The sequence below is a fragment of the Eptesicus fuscus genome, chromosome 16 (genome assembly GCF_027574615.1).
Source record: "Eptesicus fuscus isolate TK198812 chromosome 16, DD_ASM_mEF_20220401, whole genome shotgun sequence".
In the NCBI taxonomy this organism is placed as follows: domain Eukaryota; kingdom Metazoa; phylum Chordata; class Mammalia; order Chiroptera; family Vespertilionidae; genus Eptesicus; species Eptesicus fuscus.
The window spans coordinates 35535266-35550142 of record NC_072488.1 but is presented as its reverse complement, the minus strand read 5'-3'; the positions used below and the strand labels follow the sequence as shown (position 1 = coordinate 35550142).

The 14877-nt window shown below is 42.7% G+C and overlaps 1 non-coding gene across 1 annotated transcript; it reads left to right on the top strand.

Moving 5' to 3' along the window:
- The first annotated feature begins 530 nt into the window (after positions 1-530).
- On the top strand, positions 531-636 carry LOC114230366 (U6 spliceosomal RNA). Its single transcript, XR_003616264.1, has one exon. It is a non-coding gene; the product is annotated as a U6 spliceosomal RNA (small nuclear RNA).
- The last annotated feature ends 14241 nt before the right edge of the window (positions 637-14877 follow it).

Genomic DNA, 14877 nt, shown 5'->3' with positions numbered 1-14877 from the left:
CAGCTGATTGATGTTTCTCTCTCATCGATGTTTCTGACTCTCTATCCCTCTCCCTTCCTCTCTGTAAAAGAATCAATAAATTTTAAGAAAAAAAATTAAATGGAGGGCAACCAGCTAGGGTACCCTCCCTGCAGCAGGAAGCTTTTCTGTAATAAAACTGCTTTTGCTTAAAAAAAAAATTAATGGAATCAAGCTCTATGTGCTGCATAAAATAAACCCATTAAGACACATGGTTCTATTTTGGCAATGGCAACAAAACCCTATTAGGACAGGTAGTTTGCCTTATGCATAACTATATCTCCAGTGCCTAGAACACTGCCTGGTATATGGACAGTTCTTAGTAAATATTTCCTAAATGAGTGCATAAATATGAAATTATTTGCATTTTTTTGTCTGTTTTCCATTCAGTTGAATATCTAACTCAGGTGTCTCTATCTTAGCTGAATAGAATTTCATTTATAAATATGTTCTGAAGTAAAAACTATGGATTCCTGCATGGTAATTTATGCTTATCAAAAATAATAATTGTTGTGCTCACTTTGACAGCACATATACTAAAATTGGAATGATACAGAGAAGATTAGCATGGCTCTAGTGCAAGGATGACACACAATTCATGAAGCATTCCATATTTTAAAAAAATTGTTCTAGGTTCTAAACAAGCTTGGTCAATCAGGAAAGGCTACTTAAGGGAAGTAATATTTACATTGCTCTTTAAGGATGAGTAGGAATTACGCAGATAAATGGCATTCTAGTCAGAGGAAGCAGCATTCATTCATTTATATGTTTATTCCAACATTTACAGTGCTTACTGTGAGCCAGTCCATAGGTCCTGGTGCTGTAGCAATGAACAAGACAGAAAAGTCTATGCCATCTTGTGGGAAGAGATAAATAAACAAGTAAACAAAAAAATGTATAAATGACAAGAAGGATAAGGGATGAGAGAGGGCCTGGGGTGGTATGTGCATCTTAGATAAGATGATTAAGGGAAGGACTAACAAAGGAGATAACACTTGAGCAAAGGCCTGTGTGAAGTAAGGGAGGGACTGTGAAGGAAGAGCAATAAGTGCAAAGGGCCTGGCCTGTGGCTCAGTGGTTGAGTGAGATCACAGTTTGATTCCTGGTGAGTGCACATGCCCTAGTTGCGGATTCAATCCCTAGTGGGGGGCGTGCAAAGAGTCAGCCAGTCAATGTTCTCTCTCATCATTGATGTTTCTATCTCTCGCTCCCTCTCCCTTCCTCTCTGAAATCAATACACACACACACACACACACACACACACACACACACACACACACACACACACACATATGAAGGTCCTGAGGTGACCAGTAAAGCTAGAATTGAGTGAGTGGGAGAGCAATGCAACTGGAGATAAAATCAGAGCAATGCAGTGGGAGATCACCTAGAGCCTAGCCCTCACAACTGGTGACTTTTCTGAGGTCACCAAGGAAATGAGGGTAGAATTAGAAGTCTTAGAAGTGAGCAATATTTAGAGGTATGGAAATACCAATACTTAGAGGTCTGGAAAAAAATAAAGATACAGAACAGGAAACTAAAATAGGAGCAAAACCAGGCATAAATGATGTTCTAGAAGTCTAGTGAGTATGTGTTTTAAATAAAGAAGCTATTTACTGTGCCAAAATATATAATATTACTCAGGGAGCAGGGAGCAGATTCCGGGTAGAGTGATGGCGGGAGAAAGTGGTCACAAGCAACTTTTTCAGTCAGATAACTTAACAACAATATTGACATGGAGATCTCAAACATAAAGCGAGGCAAATGTAGAGCACTTTATCATCTTAAAATTACTTTCACACATACCGGCTCAGTTGTCCCTCTAAGCCAGCAATTTTTAACCAGTGTGCCACAGCAGGCACACTGGTAGCCGAAAGAATATTTATTTATTTATCATTGAACTAGAGGCCCGGTGCACGAAATTCGTGCATGGGGGGCAGGGAGGGTGTCCCTCAGCCCATCCTGCTCCCTCTCCAATCTGGGACCCCTCGAAGTCCCAGTGGGATTGGACCTAAATGGGCAGTCAGACATCCCTCTCACAATCCAGGATTGCTGGCTCCCAACCAATCGCCTGCCTGCCTGTCTGCCTGATTGCCCCTAACTGCTTCTGCCTGACAGCCTGATCACCCCTTAACCACTCCCCTGCCAGCCTGATCGACACCTAACTGCTCCCCTGCCAGCCCGATTACCCCTAACTGTCCTCCCCTGCCGCCCTGGTCACCGCCAACTGCCCTCCCCTGCAGGCCTGGTCGCCCCTAACTGTCCCCCCCCCTGCAGGCCTGATCGCCCCTAATTTCCCTCCCCTGCAGGCCTGGTTCCTCCCAACTTTCCTCCCCTGCAGGCCTGGTCCCCCTCCCAACTGCCCTTCCCTGCCAGCCCGGTCACCTCTAACTGCCCTGCCCTGCCGGCTTGGTCCCCCCCAACTTCCCTCCCTTGCAGGCCTGGTCCCTCCCAACTGCCCTCCCCTGCTGGCCTGATTGCCCACAACTGCCCTCTGCTGTTGGCCATCTTGTGGTGGCCATCTTGTGTCCACATGGGGGCAGCCATCTTTGACCACATGGGGGTGGCCATCTTGTGTGTTGGAGTGACGGTCAATTTTCATATTGCTCTTTTATTAGATAGGATTTACTTGGATGACATTGTTTAATAAAATAAGTGTCAGAGGTAAAATTCTACCACAACAATTTTTTTTTTCTCCCAAGAATTTTAAAAACATGCAATACCTGACTATTTAGTTAGGGGCACTGACCTTTTTTCCCTTAGATTGTCAAATTGAAAAATGACCATGAAAAACAAGCAAACAAGTAAACAAATAAAAATTGACAACAGCCAACACAATAATAAATGTCCAGCATGAATAAATAAAAATTATACCTTTTTTTATTTGTCAGAACAGAAAGAAAACAAAAACATAATATATTTCTTGGTGTGCTGCAGAAATTTAGTAATTACTTTATATGTGCCATGAGATGAAAAAGGTTGAAAATTGCTGTTCTAACCAGTCCAATGCAGAACAGCCTTAATTTTCTTTGTCTGGAGGTACTCAATTAACTGTATTCATTTGAATCCATTTTTAAGTTATCTAGCTATATAACCATGTTCAAATAATGATAATTTGCCTTATCTTTTAGAATATTTTCATATCGTAGAATACATGTTTTGTTGCACTGGCTAGAATTTCTAGCACACTATTATAGGAAAGTGGCTGCAATTTACATCATAAGCCAAAGTTAATCTTCCTTTGTATAGAAAAAGCTCCTACCAAACAGAGAAAAAGACCAACAAGAGAAAAATGAACAAAGAATGTGAATAGACAGTTCAGAGAGAAGAAACTACAAACTGTTCAACATTTTAAAAAAAAAAAAGTCTTCAACCTTACTTATAGTGAGAAAAATGCTTAGATGGTCAAATCACGGGAAGTTTGTTAACACTGTATGTTTCGAGGCTGTGGGAAAACAGGTGCTCTCATTTACTGCTGACGGGAGTGTAAATTGATTTAATCCCTATAGAGGGCAATCTGGCAGTATCTATCAAAACAACAAATGCATATACCCTTTGACCCAGCAATACCAATCTTAGGAATTTACCCTTGGGACATACTTTCACATGTGTTAATTGACCTATGTACAAGATTATTCATTGCAGCATTGTTTGTAATAGAAAACAAAAAGGAAACAATCCAAATGTCTATCAATAAGGAACTGGTTAAATAAATTGTAATATATCCATGAAATGGAATACTATGCTGCCAAGAAAGAATGATGAGTTAATGATACAGAAATATCTTTAGGACATATATACTAACTAGAAAAAAAATAGGTGCAAAACAGTGTGTATGGTTTGGGTATGCTACATTTTGTGGGGGGAAGGGGGCAAAATAAGAGCGTATATTTTTATTTGTATATTCATAAAGAAATTCTGAAATAATACAAAAGTACTTATAACGGATTACCTATGATAGTCTGGGTGTGAGCCAATGGGAGACAGGAATGGGAAAATTTAACTGAACCTGCTTATTTAAAAAAAAAAAAAGTTTGAACTGTGAGAGAACAGACTGATGGTTGCCAGAGGGGAGAGGCATTAGGGAGGTGGCTGGGTGAAAAAGGTGAAGGGGTTAAGAACTACTAATTGGTAGTTACAAAATAGTCATGAAGATGTAAAGTACAGCATAGGAAATATAGTCAATAATATTGTAATAGCTATGTAAAATGCCAGGTGGGTATGTACTTGAAATATTGGGGGACCACTTTGCAAAGTATATGAATGTCTAACCACTATACTGTACACCTAAAACTAAAACAAAGTAATATTGAAAGTAAACTTTAAATTAAAAATAAAAATATTTTTAAATAAAATAAATGTTTGATCTGTGAGAATTTATTATCTATTAAAAAAAGGTGGGGAAAATGTGTAAATGAGTTACATACTCAGCATTTAAAAATGTAAATCAATTTTAATTGGCTATTTTAGGTCCCTTTTCAATTACTAACAGGGCATGGTGAAGTGGCTGGACATATTCACAGGGACTCGTGTCAGCTGTTGTGCACATGTATCTGTAGCTTTCTGCTTTGGAGCTGGAATACCTGGATAAGCTGGATTAAATGCTGCATGTGGCCTTAGGCAAGATCCTTAACCACCACCTAGGGTTGTCCTGAGGATTGAATGAGGGAGATAATGTACAGATTTTAGTTCAGAGCCTGGCATGTGCCAAGTGGAAAAGCGTCGTTTCCATGTTTTCTGAGAGTTGGTACTTGCTTCTCTCTTCTCCCAAAGCACCTGTTACCCACTTCCTGTCAAAGCTCTCATGCTCTGTGCTAGCAGTTTGTTTGCAAGTCTGATCCCTTGAGGGCAGACACCCAGTCTTAGTGAACCGAGTCCCCATAGTGCCCAACACATTGTCTGGCATGTAGTAGACTGTAATGTGCGCACAATAAATGTGTGTTCCTTCATCCTACAAAGATCTGTGAAGCACCTACTATTTGGGAAGGTACTGTTCTTGCTGCTGAGCATTAAAGAGACATGTGGTCCTGTTAATTTAGCAAAAGATAAAGACATTAAAAGATACTTGATTGCAGTGGGATGAGTGAGAAGAAGGAATAGTATCTAAAGTACAATGAGCCCTAGCCGGTTTGGCTCAGTGGATAGAGCGTCGGCCTGCAAACTGAAAGGTCCCAGGTTTGATTCCGGTCAAGGGCACATGCCCGGGTTGTGGGCTCGATCCCCAGTGGGGGACTTGAAGGAGGCAGCCAATCCACCATGATTCTCTCTCATCATGGATGTTTCTATCTCTCCCTCTTCCTTCCTCTCTGAAATCAATAAAAATATATTTATATATTTTTTTAAAAAGTACAATGAGACCCTACAGGGAGAGGCTAACCTGGGAGTCTCCCTTAGGAACTGACTTTTAGAGAATTGAAAATAAATCTAATTTAGTTGTAGGAAACATTGCAGCCAGAAGGAACTGCCTCCCCAAAGGAAAGGGTCTTATGTCCTTGGGGAGCCAAAAGGCCAGCAGACCCTTAAGGAGCAAGGAGGAGAGAAACCTCTGCAGTGGCCCTGGAGGTAAACTTAATAAAACTTAACACTTGTATGCTTGATACTTGTGGAGGGGGGAGGGGCGGGGGGGGCAGAATGGTTGAAAAAGGTGAAGGAATTAAGAAGTACAAACTGGCAGTTATAAAAATAGTCCCGGGAAACAACCTAACTGCCCATCAGCAGGTGAGTGGATTAAAAAACTGTGGTACATCTATACAATGGAATACTACACAGCTATAAAAAAGAAAGAATTCTTACCATTTGCATCAGCCTGGATGGACCTAGAGAGCATTATGTTAAGCAAAATAAGCCAGTCAGAAACAGGTATCACATGATCTCACTCATATGTGGAATCGAATGAACAAATAAACTGATTAACAATCAGATCGGGGGCCAGCTGACCGGACCCCACCCGTGCACGAATTCATAATATTAAATTAATAGTAATATTAAATTAATATTAAATTATGTATAATGTCAGATGGATAGTACACTTATCAGGGTTATAACTTCATAAGTTATATACTTGTCTAATCACTATGCTGTACACCTGAAACTAATCCTACCTAATAAAAGAGTAATATGCAAATTGACCACACCCTCGCTATGCCCAAGCCACACCCACCAGCCAATCAGGGTGAGTATGCAAATTAACCCAACCAAGATGATGGTTAATTTGCATATCAAGACAGCATAGAAAGAAGCCAAGCGCTGCAGAAGGGAACGAAGCTGCGGAGAAGCAAGCAGGCAGGGTGAGGAGAAGGGAGGAAAGCAGGCGGGGCCGGTGAGAGAAGGGAGGAAAGCTGGCAGGGCTCGGGGAGAAGGGAGGAAAGCAGGTGGGGCCAAGGGAGAAGGGAGGAAAGCAGGCAGGGCAGGGGGAGAAGGAAGGGAAGCAGGTGGGGCGGGGGAGAGCGCAGCAGGAAGCCCTATTTCAGGAATCTTCCTGCAACGGGCTACTAGTGTAATATTATATTTTTCAACTGTAATTGAAAAATAAAAGAAAATCATAATAGAACAATGAGGCACAGCCAGCATGTCTCAGTGGTTGAGCATCAACCTATGAACCTGGATGTCAGCCAATAAATGATTCTTTCTCATCATTGATGTTTCTATGTCTCTCTCCTCTCCCTTCCTCTATGAAATCAATAAAAAAATTAAAAAAAAAAAAGAAGAACAATGAGTTTCCATTGAAGGATTTTAGGCAGAAGAAAGAATTGATTAGATTTTCATTTCTTAAAAATCTTTCTGGCTGCTATGGAAAATTTAAGAGGTTTTTGCAACTGTTGAGGATAATGATAGTGACGAAGTGTTACATGATTGCATACAAAACCCAAACAACAATTCATCACCAATTATATTCAAATTTGTATTACAAATTTACTTGGTTTGCACATCCTTTTATACTTCACTGAAACTGTATCCTCTTTATTTATTTATTTATTTATTTATTTATTTATTTTTGTAACATGTTTTTATTGATTTCAGAGAAGAAGGGAGAGGAAGAGAGAGATAGAAACATCAATGATGAGAGAGAATCATTGATCGGCTGCCTCCTGCATGCCCCATACTGGGGATCGAGCCCGCAACCTGGGTATGTGCCCTGACCATAGATTGAACTTTGACCTTCTGGTTCATAGGTCCATGCTCAACCATTGAAACACGCCAGCCGGTTTGTATCGTCTTTTACTTTACCTTATATAGGAATTCACAGATCTCTTCAAGCTACAGATTATTAACCACTTTTAGGAAGGTTACCCCTATAGATAAATCCTATTACCTGTTGATATAATTTTACTGTAGAGAGTAATCAAATCTTGGAACTCTGGGGAGACCATATCTGCCCCCACATGTAGTAGGCCTCATAGTCTTCATTCTACCCTACCCAACTGCCCAACACCACTCCTTGCTACCACCTCGTGAAATTATTCTACTAGGAAAAGCCTCAGAGAACTTTATAAGAAAAATAAGCGAGTGCATAGCTCTGGCAGAGGAACAAAAACAAATATGGGATCTGAGGAATATCAAAAACAAGATGGGAACTGAGGAATATCTATCTAATTTGTGTGATTTTTACAGTTACTCTTTGGCTGCCTTGATCATCTAGAAATCAGTTTGGGTAACAGTTCTGAAAATGATAATCTTGGAATTCTAATGTCATTAGGGAGTTTCTATTCTAATAAGAACTATCTTGTATACTTGGCCAAAGTTAATAGAATTCAAATGATATAACAACAGATTCCATTTTGACTACCAAAATAAAAATAACAATACTAATACACAATTTAAAATCTGTAATTACTTTTATTCTGTCTTCATCTTGTAAATAATTTGACATTTTTGCTGATATAGGTGCTAAGTAATAAAATTCTTAATGTCTGTTTAGAAGATTGTGACTTTAGGGGAAAATCATCTTTTTTTTTTTCCTTCCTGTGGCATTCTAAAAAAGAGGAAAAGGCATTGTTTGATAATATATTTAATGCTGTAGATATCAAATGAGGCACTGCAAGCTGTGTGAATCTGAATAAGTAAAAATTCTAAAGGCAACAAACAAGATTTTAAATGTCTTATTAAAACACATTTCCTCACCAGAGGGAGAGACTGTAAACACCATCTGAAAATTAATCTCAAACCTGGAATCTCCTTTCAGAGTGACTTGATGATTTTGATAAACTCCTTTTGTGATAAAATTACTCTTTACTCTGAGGGGTAACTATCTGATAATTATATAGAAGTCAATTTTTTAACATATTTTTTATTGATTTCAGAGAAGAAGGAAGAGAGAGAGAGAGAGAGAGAGAGAGAGAGAGAGAGAGAAACATCAATGATGAGAGAGAATCATTGATTGGCTGCCTCCTGCACGCCCACCACTGGGATTGAGCCCACAGCCTGGGCATGTGCCCTTGACTGGAATCGAACCCAGGACCCTTCAGTCCACAGACAGACGCTCTATCCACTGAGCCAAACCAGATAGGGCTAGAAGTCAACTTTTTTAAACCTAGGGAAACACTTAATTTTGGCCAAGTGACAAACAATATATCTCACTAATTTGTAAAAGCCAATTTGTCATGGTTACAATTTATCCTATATAATAAGAGGTAATATGCAAATTGACTGTCACTCCAACACACAATATGGTTGCCTCCATGTGGTCAAAGATGGCCACCCCCATGTGGACACAAGTTGGCCTCCACAAGATGGCCAGCAGGGGAAGGCAGTTGTGGGCGATCAGGCCTGCAAGGGAGGGCAGTTGGGGGTGATCAGTCCTGCAGGGGAGAGCAGTTGGGGGGGACCCAGGCCTGCAGGGGAGGGTAGTTGGGAGTGACCAGGCCTGCAGGGGAGGGCAGTTGGGGGGACCAGGCTGGTAGGGGAGGGCAGTTGGGGGGGGACCCAGGCCTGCAGGGGAGGGTAGTTGGGAGTGACCAGGCCTGCAAGGGAGGGCAGTTGGGGGGGACCCAGGCCTGCAGGGGAGGGTAGTTGGGAGTGACCAGGCCTGCAGGGGAGGGCAGTTGGGAGTGACCAGGCTGGCAGGGGAGGGCAGTTACAGGCAATCAGGCCAGCAGGGGAGCATTTATGCATCGATCAGGCTGGCAGGAGAGTGGTTAGGGGGTGATCAGGCTGGCAGGCAGAAGCGGTTAGAGACAATCAGGCAGGCAGGCAGGTGAGCGGTTGGGAGCCAACAGTTCTAGATTGAAGAGGGTGCAGTCTGGGCTGAAGGACACCCTCCCCCCCCCCACCCCATGCACGAATTTTATGCACTGGGCCTCTAGTCAATCAAATAAAAGATGAGTCAAGAGAGGAGTGTCTTTGGAATACCTGAGAGTGCCTGGTACCAAGGATTGTACACAGATTTAGGAAACACCTGGTGAGTGATTAATAGTAATAGTGATGATGATAATAATATGTATGGAGTGCTTATCATGTGGTAGGGACTTTGAAGCAAGATTTACAAGTATTACATGTATAACTACCAAGTCTCACAATGACCCTAGGAAGTAGGTTCTGTTGTTATCCTCATTTTACAGATGGCGAGGCTGGATCACAAAGAATATGGGGAACTTGAACAAAATCACAGAGCTAAGAGGTGATGGAGCTGGAATTCAAAATCAGACATCTGCCCCTAGAGTCTTTAATCATTGCTGTTTCTTAAATATGGGATGATGAAACTTGAGGTTTTCAAGTGGCAGGCCATAACCCATCACTTTAATGGCTCTTTTAAAAATTAAACAGAATAGAATGGAACAGAAAATATCCAGACTGCACGGTAGCAAAGGTAAGTAATGTTTCATAAAACGACTGTCATTTATGTGTAGACACATAAACAATCTACTGCACAGCAGCAAATGAAAAAGTACATTACAAAGCCTGATTCACAAATGTGAAACTAACAGAATCAGTTTTCCAAAAAGGGAAGATCGCACAGCTATCTTATTTGTCCTGCAAAATTAAACCTAAAAATGCATCAGTTCAACTTATTATTTTTCCAGCTCAGAAGACCACACATTTATCTCACAGTTTATGTGGGTCAGCAGATTAGTCATTTATATGTAGACAAGTACATGTGGACTGGGTCACAATGTAAAATGTATTTTTACTGTGGGTTGAGGTAAAAAAAAATCTTTGCAGCCTATTAACCTAAAATATGGTTGATATAGATATATTTTTAAATAATAATAAGATATAGATTATTTATATATTTTTATCAATTTCAGAAAGGGAGAGAGAGATAGAAACATCAATGATGAGAATCATTGATCGGCTGCTTCCCACATGCTCCACAATGGGGATGGAGCCAGCAACCTAGGGATGTGCCCTGACCGGGAATCGAACCATGACCTCCTGGTTCATAGGTCCACGCTCAACCACTGAGCCACACCAGCTGGGCTCCGACATCTTTTTTGTGGGTTGGTTTGACCTGTAAGTTCATGAATCATAGTTCAATATTTTAAGAGTTACAAGAAGATTTCCAGAGGGAATCTGAAAAGTATACAGGATTTTTCTCTGTGGAAAGAACAGAGAACATTGTTTCTGACATTTCTGACATTCTAAGTGACAAGATTTCTCCAAACAGATGTAGCATATGATAGTATACAGTATACTTTTACATTGATTTGGACAAGAGTTCTCTATGTGATATGATTCTAAGTGGCTAGTTGCACAGATTTTTCTCATTGTACAGATTGTGTAAAATGAGGTCCTTTTAAGTATATGCTTTAAAATAAGTGTCCTTTCTTCCAATAGGAAATTCTTTTTTTTTCTTTTTTTTTTTTTAATATGTTTTATTGATTTTTTACAGAGAGGAAGAGAGAGGGATAGAGAGCTAGAAACATCAATGAGAGAGAAACATCGATCAGCTGCCTCTTGCACACCCACTACTGGGGATGTGCCCGCAACCAAGGTACATGCCCTTGACCGGAATCGAACCCGGGACCCTTGAGTCCACAGGCCGACACTCTATCCACTGAGCCAAACCAGTTTCGGCTCTTTTTTTTTCTTAATCCTCCCTGGAGGACAGACTTCATTGATTTTAGAGAAAGTGGAAGGGAGAGGAAGAGAGAGAGAAGCATTAATCAGTGGCCTCCCCCATGGGGTTCCCAAATCCTGGGCATATGGTTCTGACCTAAATTCAAACCTGTGACCTTTCAATGTATGGGACTACGCTCCAATCAACTGAGCCACACCAGCCAGGGTTACATTTGCCTTTTTTGACAATAGGAACACTCTACCAAGCTAGCCTTTTCTGATCTCTTTCAGGTCTAAAGTGACTACCTGAATCACTTTTGATTTGTTTTTGTCTTTATTTGTTTACTAGAGGCCCGATGCATGAAATTCATGCATGGCTGGGGTCCCTACACCTAGCCGGTGATCAGCCAATCTGCAGGGCGACTAGTGGGGCGATGAGGGCCTCCCGGCCCCCGCTGGCACCCGCCTTGGCTGGCCTGGGGCCTGCGGGCTGGGGGACAGCTCCTGCGTTGAGCATCTGCCCCCTGGTGGTCAGTGCGCATTAGAGCGACTGGTCGTTCCACTGTTTGGTCAATTTGCATAGTAGGCTTTTATTATATGATGCTTTTTAGAGACAGAGAAACATATATTTGTTGTCCCACCCATCTAGCACTCATTGGTTGTCTCCTGCATGTACCTTGAATGAGTTGAACCGTAACCTTGGTACATCAGGACAATGCACCAACCAATTAAGCTACCCATTCAGTGCTGTTTTGCTTTGTTTTTAAGAGTAAGGATTTAGCCCTAACCGGTTTGGTTCAGTGGATAGAGCGTCTGCCTGTGGACTGAAAGGTCCCAGGTTCGAATCCAGTCAAGGGCATGTACCTTGGTTGCAGGCACATCCCCCGTAGGGGGTGTACAGGAGGCAGCTGATAGATGTTTCTCTCTCATCAATGTTTTTAACTATCCCTCTCCCTTCCTCTCTGTAAAAAAAAAATCAATAAAATATATATTTTTTTAAAAAGTAAGAATTTAGCCATGCCAATGTTGCTCAGTGGTTGAGCGTCAACCAATGAACCAGGAAGTCACAATTCAATTCACCATCAGGGCACATGCCCAGGTTGCAAGCTCTACCCCAGTATCTTTGCCTATCCCTTCTTCTCTGAAATCAACAAAAAATATTGTTTTTACAAAGGGTAAGGATTTATCAGCTCTACCTTGTGTATAGCACTCAAATTTCATTCATCTAATAATTCAACAAATATTTATTGAACACCTAATCTATAGGTAAGCGCCATAGGTAACTTAATGGAAGACAAAGACATAAACTGCAGAATTCCTGCTCTTCAGAAGTTTATCACTTGATTGGGAAGGGAAGATGTACAACTGACGAAACACCAAGTTCTGACAATTCTACCTCTTTAACATTTCTTGAATCCTTCCACTTCCTGACATTTTCAAAGCTGTTATATTAGTTCAGGCCACCACCAGCTTTTCCTTGGTTTCCTCTAACAAATCTCCTTGTCCCCAAATCTGTTCTTCAGTGTGCTTTCTAAAATGCTAGTATTATCACTTCCTTTCCTAAAATCTTTTAACGACTCACTATTTTTTAAACATTTATTTATTATTATTATTTATTTATTTTTATTTTTTGTTAATTCTCAGCTGAGGATATTTTTTCATTGATTTTTAGAGAGTGGAAGGGACGGGGAGAGACAGAGAAAGAAACATCAATGTGAGAGAGACACATTGATTGGTTGCCTCCCACACGCACCCTGACCAGGTCCAGGGATCAAGCCTGCAACCAAGTATGTGCCCTTGACTGGACTCGAACTCAGGACCCTTCAGTCTGCAGGCTGACACTCTATCCACTGAGCCAAATGGGCTAGGGCATGACTCATTATTGTCCTTAGGATAAAGTCTAAATTGTCAAAGTGACTGAATCGGACCTCGCTTCTCTCCTTTGTCTTATCTTTAGCCATTTGCTTTCGTCAGACATGTTTTTCAGTCATTCTGAGTTCCTTTCAGAGTCCCTAATTTACCACGCTTGACTTTCCTCATGTTGTTCTCCCTGCTTGGAATGTCATCTGTAAATGTGTGCTCATTAATTTCTTTATTCACTCAAAGCATCTTTTATTAAGGGTGTCTATGCGTCCAGCCCGGTACACTATCCTGAAATTTCCCATTGTAGTCAGGAGCTGGAGTGTAAGCGGGCCATGACACTGCAGTGGTCAAGTCACCGGATGGATGAAGACATAGGAACTGTGGGGGTCATAGCTAAAGCCAACCTAGAAATTAGTGAAGGTGCTGGAGGGAGGAAGGGAGTGAAGAGTAGTCTGGAATGAGGAAGCAGCATGTGTAAAGGATTGGCAATTAGTGTGGCCTGAGCAGAGGATGTGTAAACCCCAGAGCACGAGCGAGACCGGGAGGCAGGGCCCAGTCACCGAGAGCCTTTTACATGATGTGCTAGCCCAGTGGTTGGCAAACTCATTAGTCAACAGAGCCAAATATCAACAGTACAATGATTGACATTTCTTTTGAGAGCCGAAAACCGACTTCTGCGCATGGGCCATGAAGTTTCAATCGCACTGTATGTGCGCGCCCGCACGTGGTATTTTGTGGAAGAGCCACACTCAAGGGGCCAAAGAGCCGCATGTGGCTCGCGAGCCGCAGTTTGCCAACCACTGTGCTAGGGAGTTGGGGTTTCTTTTCTTGTGAAGTAATGGGGAGCCACTGAAGGATTTTTTAAAAGTGGAAGGGAAAGATAGGGAGCTGGAGAGGAGAAGGAAGAGTAGCATGATCACATTTGTTTTAAAAATCAACACTAGTAGTATTGCTAGTAAAAGTGGCAATTTGTCACAAATTGCTTAAATAAGCACACACAGTCCTGGATTAAGGGGGGAAATTACCCAAAAAGTTTCAGGGCTGCCTTACGAAGCTGAGGCCATTTACTAGCATGCTAACAAAGTTTAAATTGCATAAATACATGCTAGTTTAAATTTCTCCTATGTTAATAAACTCAAGAGTATGAGTCTTTGAGAGCAGGACTTCTGCCTGACTTGTTCCCTACCATATCCTCACCACTCATAACAGAATCTAGTATGCAGTAGATTATCAATAAAAATTTTTGACCGGAGAAACCAAGATGGCGGCATAGGTTAAACACCTAACCTGCAGCCGGGCACAACAATTTCAAAAATACAACTAGAGGTCAGAACGGACATCGTCCAGAACCACAGGAGAGCTGGCGGACTGAAATGCCCACAGCTGGGGGGAAGGAGAAGGCCACGGGGACAGTCGGGGAAGCCGTAAAAGCCTGAGGTATGGAGAAACAGGCGGAGACACGAGCACACGCGCCTGCGGGGAGGATGGAACCGGAGAGGAGGGGGCGGCTGATGACCTGGCCGGAGTTCACTGGCAGGAAGGAGATAAAGGCTCCGGAGTGCGCTGAGCACCGGCTCCGATTGCACTGAACCCCATTCCGGGCGAAACCCTGGGAAACTCACTCACTTTCGCAACTCCGCCGCCCCCGCAGGCCGCCCAGCCCGGGACGCTGGGGACGCCGCCACAGCGGCGGCGCCCGGAGCCCGGCGGCCTCCCAGCACCCGTCCCCGCCGCGCAGCCCCCGCGCGCCTGGTGCCGCAGGCCGCGCGCCCCGCACACCGGACAGAGGCCCGGGCGCCCTCTCTGTGCACCTCCCGGCGGCGCTAGACTTCAGTAGAGTTGACTGAATTTAAGGGATTAAGAAGTATAAATGGGGGGGACGCCGCGGCGGCGACGTCCGGAACACGGCGATGGCGGTGCCTGGAGCTCGGCGGCCGCCCAGCGCCCGTCCCAGCCGCGCGGCCCTCGCGCGCCTGGTTCCGCGGGACGCGCGCCCCGCGC